Source organism: Anabrus simplex, chromosome 1 (genome assembly GCF_040414725.1).
Source record: "Anabrus simplex isolate iqAnaSimp1 chromosome 1, ASM4041472v1, whole genome shotgun sequence".
In the NCBI taxonomy this organism is placed as follows: Eukaryota; Metazoa; Arthropoda; class Insecta; order Orthoptera; family Tettigoniidae; genus Anabrus; species Anabrus simplex.
In genome coordinates this window covers 1,297,397,640-1,297,414,036 of record NC_090265.1, presented here as the reverse complement: position 1 = coordinate 1,297,414,036, position 16,397 = coordinate 1,297,397,640, and positions in this window count along the sequence as shown.

The window sequence follows — 16,397 nt, the reverse complement described above, 5'->3', positions numbered from 1 at the left end:
ACCGTCGTTCCGATCTTCACGTAACAAGAAAAGTCCATGGGAGTAAAATCGACCGAGCGCGGAACCGCGGCCTACCCATCTCCCTGGACAATTATCGTTTAAGTGCTCCGTGACACGACGAGTGAAATGTGGTGAAGCGCCATTACAGCCATATTCGCTGCCGAATACCCAGAGGAACATCTTCCAGTAATCCAGGCAGTGTTTCCACCGGGAAACGGTAACATTCCTCGCCATTCAGACGAGGAGAAAGGACATACGGCCCAAGTAAATAGTCACCAACAATGCCGGCCCAAATATTGACACTAAACCGATGCTGAAATGTGCGCACGTCTGTCACATGAGGGGTTTCTTCCGCCCTCCTCCATGCAGCCGCCAGTGATCACGGTGGTTGGGGTTTAGGTTGGCGGCGATTAGGGTGTCGGACGCCATAAATTGCGTCCCGTTGCCATTTGCTGTGCCTTAGGGTAGGTGTATATCACCTATTTCTTCGTTGGTGTACCGAAACGGAGCTATTCTCACCAATTTTTTACTGCAAACTTACTAGCTAATGTTGTATGTATGTATGTTGGGTATTCAGCCCGAAGGCTGGTTGAATCCTCAACAGGTTCACCATTAGCTGTCATAGATGGCCTAGGTGTCACTGAAGAGGCGTGCTAGGGAAATGAGGAGTGAGGTAGTTTCCCGTTGCTTTCCTCACTGAGCCAGGTGTTGCTATTGCACATCAGTCTGCCAAGCCCACTGAAATGCGTGCACCAACCGACCCTATGAGCGACATTTTCACACCATTCATAGCAAGGACTGGATGCATTAGGAATGGCATTACTAGTGTCACTCATACCTCAGCCACTTTCATATTGTCAAAGCCAAGTATGAGACTGAGACAGGTCAATGAAAGTAACAATTTTATTCTAGCCCATAGGCAATAGTAGCTAATATGGTCCACAAAAAAGAAGAAGAAAAACCTACAGTATATACTGCCTACTGGGGCTGGGAAGTGACTACGATAAAGGAAGGAGAACCGTGTGCATTCGCACCGAACATTATCTCGGTCTTCGTCTATCCTACACCTCACTTCTCTTCCCTTCCCTTCCCTTCCCTTTCCTTCCCTCTTCTGAAGCAGAGCAGCGATTTGTGCTCTGCTAGAGCAAATACGGCGAGTTCGACTGTTTGAATCGCGCGTGCGGAAGTAAAAAAACTTAATTTTCTTGAAAAGAAAAATATTCTTCGCCAATCTGACTGAGCCACCTTTCTTTACATAACACGAAGAGCATCTCTGAATGTTTATTGGTATAACGGTAATACAGATACACTGTATAGTACGCGAAACGTTTCTTAATACCTGAGCTCCCTAGTGCTGAATCGGAACTTGGTACCAAGAAAAGGTTCGCGTACTATATACACTTAAGAAAATGGAAATTGCAACACCATGAAGGCATTGGTCGTTTGTGTTGATTTTCAAGATGTGGAACGATGCCATGTAGGTATGTAAACGATCAAAGTTTCAGACCCATTGGATTGTTTCTACAGGTCTCCCCACGTGATTGGTCGCGGAGGAATCAACTCCAGTATACGGACTCTAGTGTAGCGTACTTAACTTGCAGTCTGTGCAGTGAAGTGTTCCCCGTCAAACATGTCTCGACGACAGAGAAGAGCACGCTATCAACATCTGTCGCCATTTGAGAGGGCTCGGATAATTGGGCTGTGTGAGGCTGGATTATCGCTAAGGACTGTCGCTGCACATGTTGGCCGACAGGCATCTACGGTACAACGTGTATGACAGCAGTGATCAAATGAAGGTACCCACACTCGTAGACCTGGCACAGGCCTAGCGCGACAGACAGCTGTGAGAGAGGATCGCCGCATCATTCGGATGGCCCGGATGGAACCCCGTGCAACAACAGCACAAATTCAAGCAGCTGTAGCACCCCACGTTACACAACAAACAGTTGGTAATCGCCTGCGTGCAGCTGGCTTACGAGCCCGTGTCTCTGCAGAAGGTGTTCCATTGACCCCACAACAGCGACGTGTAAGGCTGGCCTGATGTCGAGAAAGATCGACGTGGGTCGACGAATGACATAGGGTCGTCTTTAGTGATGAATCGCACTTCTGTCTTGCCCGCAATGATCGCCGGAATCGTGTGCGCCGACGTACCGGGGAGAGGGGCCGCCCAGATCTTATTGTCGAGAGGCACACAGGGCCAACACCAAGCATTATGGTCTGGGGAGCTATTGACTTTAATGTGAAATCACAATTAGTGCTTGTTGAGGGCACTATGACTGCTCGACAGTACGTTGATAGGGTACTTAATCCAGTGGTTGTCCCTATGATGGCGAACATTGCTAATGGGATGTTTCAGTAGGACAATGCCAGGGTTCACACTGCACGCATCTCCAGAGAAGCTCTCCAGGACATCACAACCTTAGAATGGCCCGTCAGATCCCCGGACCTCAGTCCTATTGAGCATGTGTGGGACATGATGGGTCGACAACTGGCCAACCGTCCTTAGCCACCCACAACTCTGGAACAACTGACCCGTGCAGTGCAGCAAGCATGGACCACAATTCCTCAGGAAGCGATCCAGGGCCTTATTGACTCCATGCCTCGACGAATTCATCAATGTATTGCAACTCGTGGTGGGCACATCCTGTATTGATTGTTGTCCAAACTTGTGGTCAGAGTGATCTGAAAGTGTAATCATCGAAACACAACCGAACACTCGTCCTGCATGATCAATTGCAGCAATGTAGTACCACTCCTTCTGGGTGTTTCAATTTCCATTTTCTTCAGTGTATATATGATAAGATCGGCACAGAAGTTTACATTTGTTAACTGATTTTTTATATAAATCTCGCATACCGACGCCAAGTGACAATGATACGTCGACTAGTAGGCCTAGCTGAAGTGATCCGTGATCGATGAACTCTATCGTTAATGTTATATTGACTCTCTTTTACCGTCTCATGTGCCATCATCCATCGCAGTCGCCTCTACTTCCATGTACCCACGAACATCTTATAGTAGTACTTCATCGGAGAACAGGCCGGCTCCATGGCTAAATGGTTAGCGTGCTGGCCTTTGGTCACAGGGGTCCCAGGTTCGATTCCCGGCAGGGTCGGGTATTTTAACCACCATTGGTTAATTTCTCTGGCACGGGGGCTGGGTGTATGCGCCGTCTTCATGACCATTTCATCCTCATCATGATGCGCAGGTCGCCTACGGGAGTCAAATCAAAAGACCTGCACCTGGTGAGCTGAGCATGTCCTCGGACACTCCCAGCACTAAAAGTCATACGCCGTTTCATTTCATTTCATTGCATCAGAGAGGAACGGACTGGTTAGTGCTCGTACAAATCATTACCGACTACCTATTAACCGTATTATGGCTAATGTTTGTATTTCTATTCTCACGACATACAGTAGTTTGTGAACTATAGACCAGTATGAAGTCCTTCAGCTAATATATGACTCAGGTTGTAGACTGAGTTGACTCCATCTGGATGACGGAGCCACAATTTTGAGTTCAGTTTTCGTCTTTTCATCGTATAACTGTTGTTGGCACCTGCATTTGGTGAATTAAAGCACAGTATTATAGAACATTTTCGGTTGAACGCCTAATTCATATCACCGGTGTTCTTTTGCTTGCTGCAGTGAATTACAAGACGTTCATAGCGGGCTCTAAACCCTCAAAATTAACTGACCTGTATCTCGACCGAACTCTCGACCGAACTCGTTTATCTTGGACGCTAGAAACAGTGAGCCTCCTGCTGATTGAGAGACCATTTATTCGTTGGTGTACCAAAACGGAGCCATTCTCACCATTTTTTTTACCGCAAACTTAGTAGCTAATATGGACCACAAAAGAAGCTAATTCTGACACTAAGGAAATCATTTCCGACTTTAACCTCCGATTTCGCACAGTTACGGGACTAGGACCAAGGAAGTAGGTTTAACACTTCCATTAGACAAAGTTGATACTTTTCGGAAATGACCTAATGAACAAACGTCAGATGGTATGTAGAATTGTCCGAGTTGGTAACTGAAATCGACTAGATATGTTTTGGATTAGTGTTGTTAGGATGCAGGATTCGCGGTATAGGGGGAGGAATTTTTACCTGGATCTGAAGGCTGGTTCGAGGTCCACTCAGCCTACGTGATTACAGTTGAGGAGTTATCTGGCGGTGAGATAGAGGCTCCGGTCTAGAAAGCCAAAAATAACGGCCGATAGGATTCGTCGTGCCGACCACACGACATCTCGTAACTTGCAGGCCTTCGGGTTTAGTGGCGGTCACTTGGTAGGCCATGGCCCTTTGGGTCTGTCGTGCCATGGCGTTTGGAGTTGTTAGGATAGAAATGGGAAAAAGGAGACTTATAAAGAACTATTTTGAGTGTTCAAAGGTACCGGAATCTTTTGAAATAATATCATGGATGATACAGTATAGTGAAATGGCAACCATTACATAACTGCATGGAGAAGTATAAGTTGTTTTACGTAGCACCGCCACAGGTAGGTCTTATGGCGACGATGGGATAGGAAAGGGGTAGGAGTAGGAAGGAAGTGGCCGTGGCCTTAAGGTACAGCCCCAGCATTTGCCTGGTGTGAAAATGGGAAACGATTTAGATTTGTTTTAAACAATGTGTCTCATACGAACATTTAACAGCGAAATAAAAATATTCGTCCTACATCGGACTCGTACCTCCGACTAACCAGCACCAGTTTTCTCCTCTATTTACCACGCTCGGCTATCACGAGTTGTCATTTATTGTTATGTCAGTAGTACTTCTAGTAATTCAGCCATCATATTCTCCGTACATGACTTTCCTGTGATACAGAATTTTCACGGTTCTTTACCATCATTCAGTATTTTACCATATGCTGATTTGATTGACACGAATAAACGAATTAAGAAAGCGTAGTAAGACCAGACATTGTTGTGAGTAGCCAAGGTCGATATATTTAGGTTAGGCTATAATCTGTGGGTTTCATAAATCTGTGTGAATAGGGGCAGCTGTACAACGCGATATAATCTACATAGAGTCTAGTGATTATGCATAACTAGTAAAGTATCTAATTTAGAAGCATAGGCACACGGTGTGCAATAAGTTTACTATTAAGATTTTTTTTTTTGCTATTGGCTTTAGGTCGCACCGACACGGATATGTCTTACGGCGACAATGGGACAGGAAAGGGCTAGGACTGGGAAGGAAGCGTCCGTGACCTTAATTAAGGTACAGCCCCAGCATTTCCCTGGTGTGAAAATGGGAAACCACAGAAAACCATCTTCAGGGCTGCCGACAGTGGGGTTCGAACCCACTATCTCTCGAATACTGGATACTGGCCGCATTTAAGCGACTGCAGCTATCGAGCTCGGTACTATTGAGATCTGTTTTTCTAAAATAGTCGTCAAAATGTCTTAATTGGGTATGAAAATGAAATAGATGACATTAGTAGAGAAACAGTAGATATGATTGCGTTCTATGTCAGTACCTCGGATGAACTGCTGCTTAAACGTAGCGGATACCTTGCCTCGCTTTCTCAAAAATGATCCACGATTATTGAAATCATGCCGAAAGATTTGTATTACGTATCACCATTGGTCTATTTGTCACCAGATTGCTCACAATCTGCAACTACTGTATATACCAGGAATAGTTCATGTCCTACACTTGCACCGAAGTCTTACGTTTCCCTGGCAGTGAGTCTGATGACCCTGTTGTTTTGTATTGATGTGTATATCTATGTATTTTGCGAGTTATGTCTGTTTATGTTATCAGCTGGAGTAGAGGGGATATTTCGTATTGATCCTGGTGTAAAAAAAATCTGTCTTAAGGTCTCGTATCATTTAAATTACCATCAGTCCTTCTTCGTAGTGTATTGGCTACCGTCCTTGGAGGCCGGCGTTCTATTCCCTGTACTGCCAGAGATTTAAGAGCGGCAGGAGGGCTGGTATGTGGTTAAAATAGTTTATACAGCTCACCTCCATTGGGCGTGTTCCTGAAAAGAGATGCACCACCTCGGGGCGAAAACTCGAGTTTACGTCAGCATTTACAATCTAATTATTACCAGCTCGATCTTGTTTGTTCTTTCCCATGGCCAAATAACGTAAAATTCTCTTGTTGATAACATCGTGGATGATTCCCAACAACACTGGAGAACATGCTGTTCAATATCCGAAGTGCCATCACATTTGTACCAGCTCAGCGATTCGCCACGTAAAGAATGGGAGGGAACACATTGCAATAGAGGTTTAGGTGGGGATGACATTTGATCCACGGATGTGACTGATAGCGGCATCATGGGTGGAAGGGTTTCCCTCATTACCAGGGGATGCCGTGATCAGCCAGTTGTTTTCTTTTTTGCTTTTGTTTTTAGATGTATGTAGTATAACTTTAGATTTAGCGAAGGGTGGTGCTGCTTATGGTCTGGCTAACCGCCTCTGCAGCGCCACCAAATTAGTTAGAGTACTGGAGTTAGTGGTTTTATAGTAGATATTGTTTGTTTAGTGTAGGGTGGCGTTGCCCATGGTATAGTTATCCGCCTGGGTGACGCCACTAAATTAGAAGGGTATGTAGTTAGTAGTTTAAGGGGCGTAGATTAGAGATTGTTTGTCTAAAGTTTTGTTTTTTTGTTTCTGTGTATTTTGTAGTATTTATTGCCTGTGGTTGTTTGTCTAAAGTTTTTTTTCTGTGTATTTTGTAGTATTTATTGCCTGTAAGCCGATGGTGGATACTAGGGTGGGCAATAAATAAATAAATAAATAAATACCATCACATTTGTAAACAAACATGGCTGTAGCTATTTGAAGTGAGATAGCAAACGAGAATGTCCTGCACCTTACTTCTTGTTATGAAATATATTCCTCATTTCTCAACCGGGCTTGGGATCCGCTGTACCGAAGTTAATTGTACTGAATTTGAGGTGATAAAATATGTATGATGTGTGTTTACATCCCTCAGCAGTCCAACTGGTAACCCAGTTTTAGATATTATAACGTGGCCTACTAATATGAATTCTGATGGATTGATTAATTGATTCTACCAACCAGTACCAGGGCTTAAAATAATCTTCATTGTAGATATTACGCTATACACTTGTCTGTGTGCACAGAAATGTTATTTTGATATCTACTTCGAACACATTCTTACGTAGATGATTTCTGTGAAAACAGGTTAGTTCTTTACGGGGTTAAAGGATTTCGTGGCTGGTAGCATGACAGAACAACGTTCGCGTGTAACATATACAGTACAGTATATCAGATGACTCAGAATTTAAGAGAACGAGTTTAATATTTCTGGTTTACATATTTGGTAGTACGTTTTGTTTGTTATACAAGCACTGTGGGTTTCCAGTAACTCAGCACAGACTTTCAGTTCGTTAACATACTCCTGTGTGTGATTTTATATTAGTAGTGGTTCATGTGAGTCTTGACTTTTGATCCTAAGTTTATGGTTCGAATTCCCATGGCAGAAGATTATACGAATGACATGATATATTTAGATAGGTAGGTAGGTAGATCATTTCCATCGACACAGTGGATCGATGGTGTGTGAAGGATTAGGAATAGAAGAGGTATAAGCGAAGATGATGCAGGAGATAGAGAATTGTGAAGGAGTTAAGTATACAGATCTATGGGTTATAGGAAATGCTAGGTAATAACACAGCAGTTTTTTGGAGGTGGAAACGAGAATTGACAGGGACACTTTTGGAGTCTGTGTGGACCATTGATTCATTGGATTTGCCCAAAGGTTATCTGTGAATCTTTTCACTGAAACAGGCTCATCCCTGTTTATCTTTCCGCTCGATTGAACGTTGCGTTCAAAGATCCCAATGGACTCTTTCTCGTTTCATCTCCCTCGCAGCACTTCACAGCATCCCAGGTGACATTCCCCTTTCCATTATATATCGCTGCACTGCTTACTCGTTCATAAAAGTGTACCGCTCTTGCCTAACAACCATATTTAACGCGCACATACTCATGTTCATAAAATGCAGAACACCTTAAAAGACTAGAGATAGGAAGGAAGTTCATATTCACAGGACATGTTCATTAGTATGTTCTGCAGAAACGATTAGCATTTCAGTCACCTAGGTTCAGCATGTGTCCTGGGTCCTCCATGGGCACTGATAAATTGTTCCATGCGTGATGGCATCGACGCGTATAAGGCGTGAATGGCGTCCTGGGGTATAGCCATCCAGGCTACATTCACCTGGTTCCACAGATCGCCTTTGGTGGTTAGCATTGGGTCACAGGGCCACAGCCGACGTTTCACCATATCCCACACATTTTCGATTGGCGACAAGTTCGGTGACCGGGGGACCAGGGCAACAGTCTGATATCCCGTGACAACAAGAAGGCACGTGTTCGTGCAGCAACATGTCGTCGTGCATTGTCATGCTGTTTGCATTTTAACGAGGACACAGATCTGTTCTGCAATGCCATTCGGATGAGATGTCGATATTCTCGGGGGTAGTGCAGCCAGAGAATGAAGGCAGATCAAAGGAGACCGGCGACCAAGTGGAGCCAAATTAATCTTCTCCTAACTCAGTTTCAACTTGTCTTTCCATTCCTGTGTAAATAATACGTGTTAAAATTTGGATCCATGGTAGACTCTTCAATTTTCTGCTGTATGTCAAGATCTTGTGTATAAGCCTTGCTGTTGGGAGTCTTTGAAAGTGTTCATAAAATTTCAATCTTCGTTTGATAATGTTTGCTGCTAGGTTGGACAGTTTCTCTGTTGCTTTACGGGAATTCAGTCTATATCCGTCTGGACCAAGAATTTTTCTCATTATCTCTCGTTCTTGCTTCAGTATACTCTGTAAATCCTCTTTTCTGTTGAGTACCAGCGTTTCGCTCCTGGATAGAACTTCAGGTTTGATCACAGTATTGTAGTGCTTGATCTTTGTGTGCGTGTGTGTGTATGTCCTGACATTGTATATGCAATCATCTCTTACAATTTTTATATCTACTTTATCGATCTCATGAATAGGTTATCCGGTGTTTAGCTAGCTTTTCCTTTCTGTACAGCGATGTAAGAATAATTGATTTCAAACACCTTTTACAAAATAATCCTGACGCAAGAATGGTTTCTGTTTTCTAGCTTTCCTGCACCTTGATTAAAATCTGATAGAAAGCACTCATTGGCTTCCCTGCTGTCTGATGATAAAGTGGCCAGCATCAGAAGATCTTGATCTGCATGATGATTAGTCGACGTTCTGTCTCTTGCGTGCTCGTTTCAATAAGTCCGACGGATTTTGTAACGGTGCTACTGATCTTCGATTTGAGATAATCTTAGAGGTAATCTAACATCTAGGTCATCGATCCAGGTAGTCGTTCACTTGGCGATTGCGGGTGAGGTCTGCTGTCGTTCGCCACTTTCTGAATATTGTAGATAATTTTTATCGTGTACTGCGTCTATAGTTTCGGAACCCTACTCGAGGCGGTGAACGTTGCAAAAACAGGGAAGTTTAAAAATCGAAATAATTTCTAGACAGCATGTGCGACGACAGTGTCGGTATCTCCTTGTAAAGAGGAAGGACCGTTGTATCTAGCAACACGGGTTTGACCTCGCTGTGAGGTTCTCCGGTTATGCAGTAGTACTACAGTCTTGCAGTTGTGCTGCGCGGTTCGGATCACGTAGCTGTGAGCTTCTGTTTGGGAGATGGTGGGTTCGAACCTCACTGCCGGCAGTCCTGATTTCACGTGTTTCCCCATGTTCACATCTGTTAAATGCTGGGGTTGTACCTTGATTAAGGGCACGGCCGCATTCTTTCCTATCCTAGTGCTGTCTTCTGCCTTCGACGCCGTAAGGCCTAGCCTATTTGAGTTGGTGTGACGAAAACCAACAGAAAATAAATTTAAAAAGTACATTTTTTCACGTCACTCAAAGGCAAATTTCCATCGTTTTCCTGTGAGCAAGGTTTTATATTAGCAGCTAATATTGCGCCTATGAACTATTATGTGGCGCTTTCATCGATATAATCGACTCTTCATTTTGGGACAAGTTTCTGCAGCTGATCAGTAAATTATAAAACAAACAGTTGTGAATGGCACAGGGAAAACTTGTCTCAAGAGATTTGGAGCGTCGAACGATATGGAGTAGAAGTTGGAAGTGATGACTTCCTTCATTAGCAATCCGTGGCAGCTTCGTTATGTTCTAAGTGTGAGCAGAAACTTGACAATAAGTTCGAAACACTGACTTCTCTTATCGTGTTTGTAAACACAAGTTTTGTAACTGTTGAGATTTTTGGTTGGGTAGTGGAGGCAAATGTTTATGAAATCTCCATCCATCACGGAGAGGCGCGACTCCTTAGGTAGGATACACAATTGCATTATAATATGTGCACTATGTCTTCTGGTATGGGCTAGAAAAAATTTGTTTCTTTCATTTTCCTTTCTCAATCTCGTCGTTGAGTTTGGCAATATGCAGGTCACTAAGATATGAGAGATGCTGGTCGTTATATAGTCCAAGGTTAGTAGGACTACTTAGGAAGATCGACTAGAAAATCAAATTGAATATACCGTTAATTACAAAAGTTTAATGACAAAAGGTAAGAAGTAATAAGTAAGTAATGGCGTGTAGTTGCCGGGTGCAGGTCTTTCGAGTTGACGGCGACCTGCACGTCTGTGAGGACGGGGCCATCCCTATGATGAATTCTGATGCTGAAGGCGACATACACACCCAGCCTCGAACCATCGAAATTAACCAGTGAAGGTTAAAATTCCAGACCCCGCCGGGAATCGAACCCGGGATTTCCTGGGCCAAAGGCCAGCATGCTAACCATTTAGCCATGAAGCCGGACTATAAAAGGTAATAATAATTTAGAATAAAAATTGATGAGAATTTAAACATTGAGATCTTAATTTACTTTACATGTATTTAAAAAAAGAGAACACTCGAAGAAAAACGGAGGGGTGGAGCATTATACAATGCAAAGGAGCGTTGGATATATTAATACAATGATGTTTGAAAGACAAAAGAGTTAGCAGAAAAAGATGTGAAATACGTCGATAGTAACTTTGGATTGGTAATAACGAAGTAGGTAGTAGTGTATAAATTTGTAATTTACTCATCCACTTAGTCCATACAAATATATTTATTTACAATTTAAATTTTACATTTCATTATACAATTATTTAGAAGGACATGTTTCGGCAGTTGGGCCATCCTCAGCTACATTTTGCGTTATAATAAACGGATTGCAGGCTTTACTAGAGCAAATATAATGTTTTATCAAAAGCACATTTTTGTATGATAAAACGTTGATATATGGACATACCCCAGAAAATCTCAAAATTCAACAGATGTTTGGGAAACATCATAAAGTTTTTAGACCATCATTAGTTCAAAAACACACCCGTACAACAATCTAGAAACCTTGGTAAGACCTGTACTTTGCTATGGAAGTGAAGCGTGGACCCTGAGGAAATGCGATGAGAGAAGAATAACTACCGCTGAAACGAAATACATGCGGCGAACAGCAGGAGTCACTAAGTGGGAACACAAAAGAAAAACGGAAGTGATGATGTATAGCAGACCTATATTGGAATTGTATAGCAGACCTATATTGGAATACATCTATTGGCTAGAAGAGGATTGACAGAAGCAGGATCCCCAAAGCAGTCATAAGCTACTGCCCCGGTGGGAAGAGATCTCTGGGACGCCCCAGGAAGAGGTGGCGTGAAAATGCAAATTGTATAGACCGTAGCAGTTCTTCTATAGGACTAATACATGAAAGGATGGTGATGATGATGATATTATTATTATTATTATTATTATTATTATTATTATTATTATTATTATTATTATTATTTCCTCTAGCTGGGGGCTTAGTGTTTGTCTTTATATTGATAGACACACACATACAGTATACACTAACTGAGCAAATGTCATGGGATAGCGGAGCACTGATGCGCAGGTGTGTTGTCTGCGCACCACACGCCCCCTGTGCCAGCGGCATTTGTATAGGAGACCTTGTGAGCAGTGGCTGTGCATGTGACAGGTGTAACATGGAACGTCGTCGTGAGCTGACACCGTTCGAACGGGGTATGGTGGTCGGTGCCCGACGGACGGGAAGTGCGATTTCGGAAGTGGTGCGGGAATTCGACTTCACACGATCCAGGGTGTATCGTGAATGGTTGAATGCGGGTGTCATCGTACACAACAGACGAACGACCGGCCGTCCAGCCACCCTCGATGACCGTGACCGGCGACCGGCGACGGATTGTCAATGGTGACAGACGGGCAACCGTGCAACAAATCACGCCTCAATTCAACACAGGCCATGCTAGACACGTCTCCCAGTGGACAATCCGTAGGAACATGGATTCTATGGGGTATGGGAGCCGGCGCCGCACACGGGTGCCACTGTTAACTCAATGTCATAGGGCACAACGACGCGCATTTGTCGCCAGTCACCAGGGGTGGACACTGGAACAATGACGTAACGTGATATGGTGGGACGAATCACGATTTCAACTGCACCATGCCGATGGGAGGCACCATGTATGGCGCAGACCAGATAAAGCGATGGATCCCGCCTGTATCGAAGGTGTGGTCCAGGGCGCTGGTGTCTCTGTTATGGTCTGGGGTGCATTTTCCTGGTATGCAATGGGCCCCCTAGTTGTTCTGGAAGAGACTTCGAATGGTACGCGGTATGTTGAGCTGCTCGGAGACCATCTCCACCCATTTTTGGCCTTCTAGCGCCCAGACGGTTCTGCGGTTTTTCAAGATGATAACGCACCGCCACAACGCTCCCACGTCGCCCGGGAATGGTTCCAGGAACATGCAGCAGAGGTCCAACGACTGCCATGGCCACCCAGGAGCCCCGATATGAACCCTGTCGAGCATATCTGGGATGTCCTGGAACGCTCCGTGCCATGGATGCTGCACCCACGAATAGACCAACATTGGCGGCCGCTCTGCAAACGATTTGGTGTCAGCTGCGTCCAGAGGACTACCAGGGACTTGTCGACTCACTTCAACGGTGTCTCACTGCAGTTCGCAGGGCCAGAGGAGGCCCCACACGCTATTAGGTGACTATCCCATGACATTTGCTAAGTCATTGTATGTATATATATACAACAGTTCACACTACCAAACATCACAGAAATATGTGTTAGTGAATACGTTCCCCCACATAGTATTGGTGTCAGAAAGGGTATTAGGACATAAAACTAGGCCAAATCTACGTAAGCGCCGACCGTAATAAATTGGGAAAAGTTCCAGGAGGGGAAAGAGGAGGAGGAGGATCACATTTACTGGTCAGTTGAACCCGTTGTACAGAGTGAGGAATCTAATACGACCTTATAATAAAATATTACATCTACTGGATACTAAATACGTTTAAAATTTTGTGTGGCTATTTCTAGCCGAGTGCAGCCCTTCGATTAGGGTGGGCGTCTGCCATGTGTAGGTAACTGCGCGTTATTGTGGTGGGAGTTAGTGTTATGTGTAGTGTGTGAGTTGCAGGGATGTTGGGGACAGCACAAACACCCAGCCCCCGGACCACTGGAATTAACCAATGAAGATTAAAAGTCCCCGACCCAGCCGGGAATCGAACCCGGGACCCTCTGAACCGAAACCCAACGAGTCGGACACTAAATACGTTTAGCCTAGCCCATTCCGAAATGATTATGGTTCTCTTTCTCTTGAATATAATTCATTTAATTATATTTATAAGTTTAACTTAAACTTCAAGCCCGTAAATAAAACAATAAGTAGAGAATGTATTCACACTGCTGAGCACTTCCTTTCGTTATGGACATATACTTCTGCCAACCTGTTCCTGTCATCCTTGCAATATTTCTTACGGCATGGCAAACCGCGATCCGAGAGAAATTGGATTATAAATCACCTATAACTAGCAATGTACAAAGTATGGTGTTGTTCGTTACTATCCTCACGGATGTATTTGCAAAGTTTCGAGTTAATTGAAATAAAGCACATGATCTGCTTTGGTAATAGAATGTAATATTATGTCAACGAAACACTTGAAAATACATCACACAAAGGAATGGAGTTAAACGTTCCTTGGAACAACACTACGCGCCGAACAGTTAAAAAGTACTTCAAAGATCTTCGTCATGGAGACAAATGTACTCATAACTTTTCTCATAATCTACCAATCTAAGTAGTTACTACCTCAAAAGAAAGCGCTTGATCCACTGAGTGTTTTTAGACCAAAACGAACTGCGTACCTCAATTAGAACGAAATATATGATTGCTTCAATAAGAAAAAATGTTTAAGAAATGAGACGTCATATTGAATGTTCACTCATAACTTTCCTCAGAATTATCCTTGTCGCGGCACAGATTTCGTACAGGTTCTACTTTATAAATCGAAGGCCTTCTTTAGCAGATATAATCAATTACGAAAAGGAGTAATCCCTGGTGTTGGTGCTTAATGTTTAAAGAGGAAGTACAGCTGGGTGACCATCCTATGTTAATACTCATCAGAGGGAAAAAGGAGGAGGTCCAGCCCTTCGAAGAATTAAGATACCGGCAAAAGAAAGAGAAGGACCATGAAAGACAGGCAGGGTATAATGGAAAAATCATACATCGAAATAAGAGCTACGGCCGTCATCACATGTTGCGTAAAGAACAGGTTACTGGAGTGTGCATATACAGATAAATAACACGTAACTTCCAGCATATTAAAACAAACACCCATGAACTATTTAAAGGTAATATTCTATTTACCAACTGAATTTGTCGGTTACTGGATTTTCGAAAGCTTGCGTGAAGATTTGGCGGTTGTTCGAAATTGTGAATCTCGCCAGATTTCCTTCGTTCTGAAGAAAAATCGGCACTTCAGATAATGATAAACAAGTCTGGAAATTATATCCACAACATGTTGAAGGTAACAGCCAGCTCCTGAAGGATCAACTGATTTTTTTCTATATCCACTTTTTCACCATTCGCTATAAAATTATCTGATTTTACAATCCAATCATCAGAGAAACGAACATCACAAATTCTGTTATTACGCGTGAACTCAGTATCCTTCCGTGGAAGAGCTCTGGCCCATTTTTCAAATTGATTTCTATCCTTCGGTGGTGAATAAACACAAAACACGTATCATCAACTACTCTACCATAGCCTGACTTACAGCCAGGCACAAAACAGTACGGCGTTCTGAACTATTGAATTCATCAAGTCCCATTAGATATACGTATGATTGAAGTGCACAACACACAATGAACTGAGTTTAGGAACTGAAAGCAAAGAAACTTCTTTTTTTTCTTTTTTGCTATTTGCTTTACGTCGCACCGACACAGATAGGTCTTATGGCGACGATGGGATAGGAAAGGCCTAGGAATTGGAAGGAAGCGGCCGTGGCCTTAATTAAGGTACAGCCCCAGCATTTGCCTGGTGTGAAAATGGGAAACCACGGAAAACCATCTTCAGTGCTGCCGACAGTGGGGCTCGAACCCACTATCTCCCGATTACTAGATACTGGCCGCACTTAAGCGACCGCAGCTATCGAGCTCAGTCTTCAATTTATTAACTGAAATATCTCGCGCAGTAACGTTTCCCGCACTTTTCTCTACGCGGCTTGTCGGAACTACTGGAGTGGGTGTTGGATATAATCGCTTGCAGTGCTTGCAGTGGCGGGACCACAAACTACCCTGCTATAATGGCCGAGTCCTCACACTTGGTCTTATATTCTTCATGGTGAAAGTAAAAAATATCAGGCCCCCTGCTCTCTGAACATAGGTCTACCTGACTCGGAGTACACTCACTTTCCTAACACTACAGACAATGCAAAGGACATGAAACATAACAGAAGTCAAAATCGGCATTTCTTATTCAAGTCTTCACTTTCATTAATTACACAGATCTTTGAATCTTCTCTCTTTCTTAGTCGTATGATTCCATTTCTTACCCTTAGATACCTGTAGTTGTGCTCCGTCCTGAAACTACGAGCGAGTGCTAACAGCTTCCTCTTCTCCGGCGCCAGGCTTTCGTTCACATAAATGATGCTGTCGTCCGGAAGTCCTAGATGCCGTATAGAAAAGTTGTGTTTAACTCACCTTCTCTACATGAAGTTCTCCGTGTCGGGACGTCGAACAAACCTCAAAATGATCCCACTGTGAGACTAGCCGGGTAGTCTAGGTAACCGGTGACAGGCATCTATCATTTTTTCTTGTACTTGAAGGTCCAGAGCTTTCCATATGCCCTTTAAAGTTTCCAGCACGTCTTCGTTGGCTTCCTCTGGAACACAAAATATTTCAAGTCAGAGGCTCAGTTAGTAGTAGTAGTAGTAGTAGTAGTAGTAGTAGTAATGTGAACTGGTCTAGAATTACAGTTTAGGCCTATTCCAAATTATAGTACCACAATTCACTAAATAACCCTGAAAAGAGCCGTTTCTTAAGAAATTCTTCTTCCTCTTCACTTTTA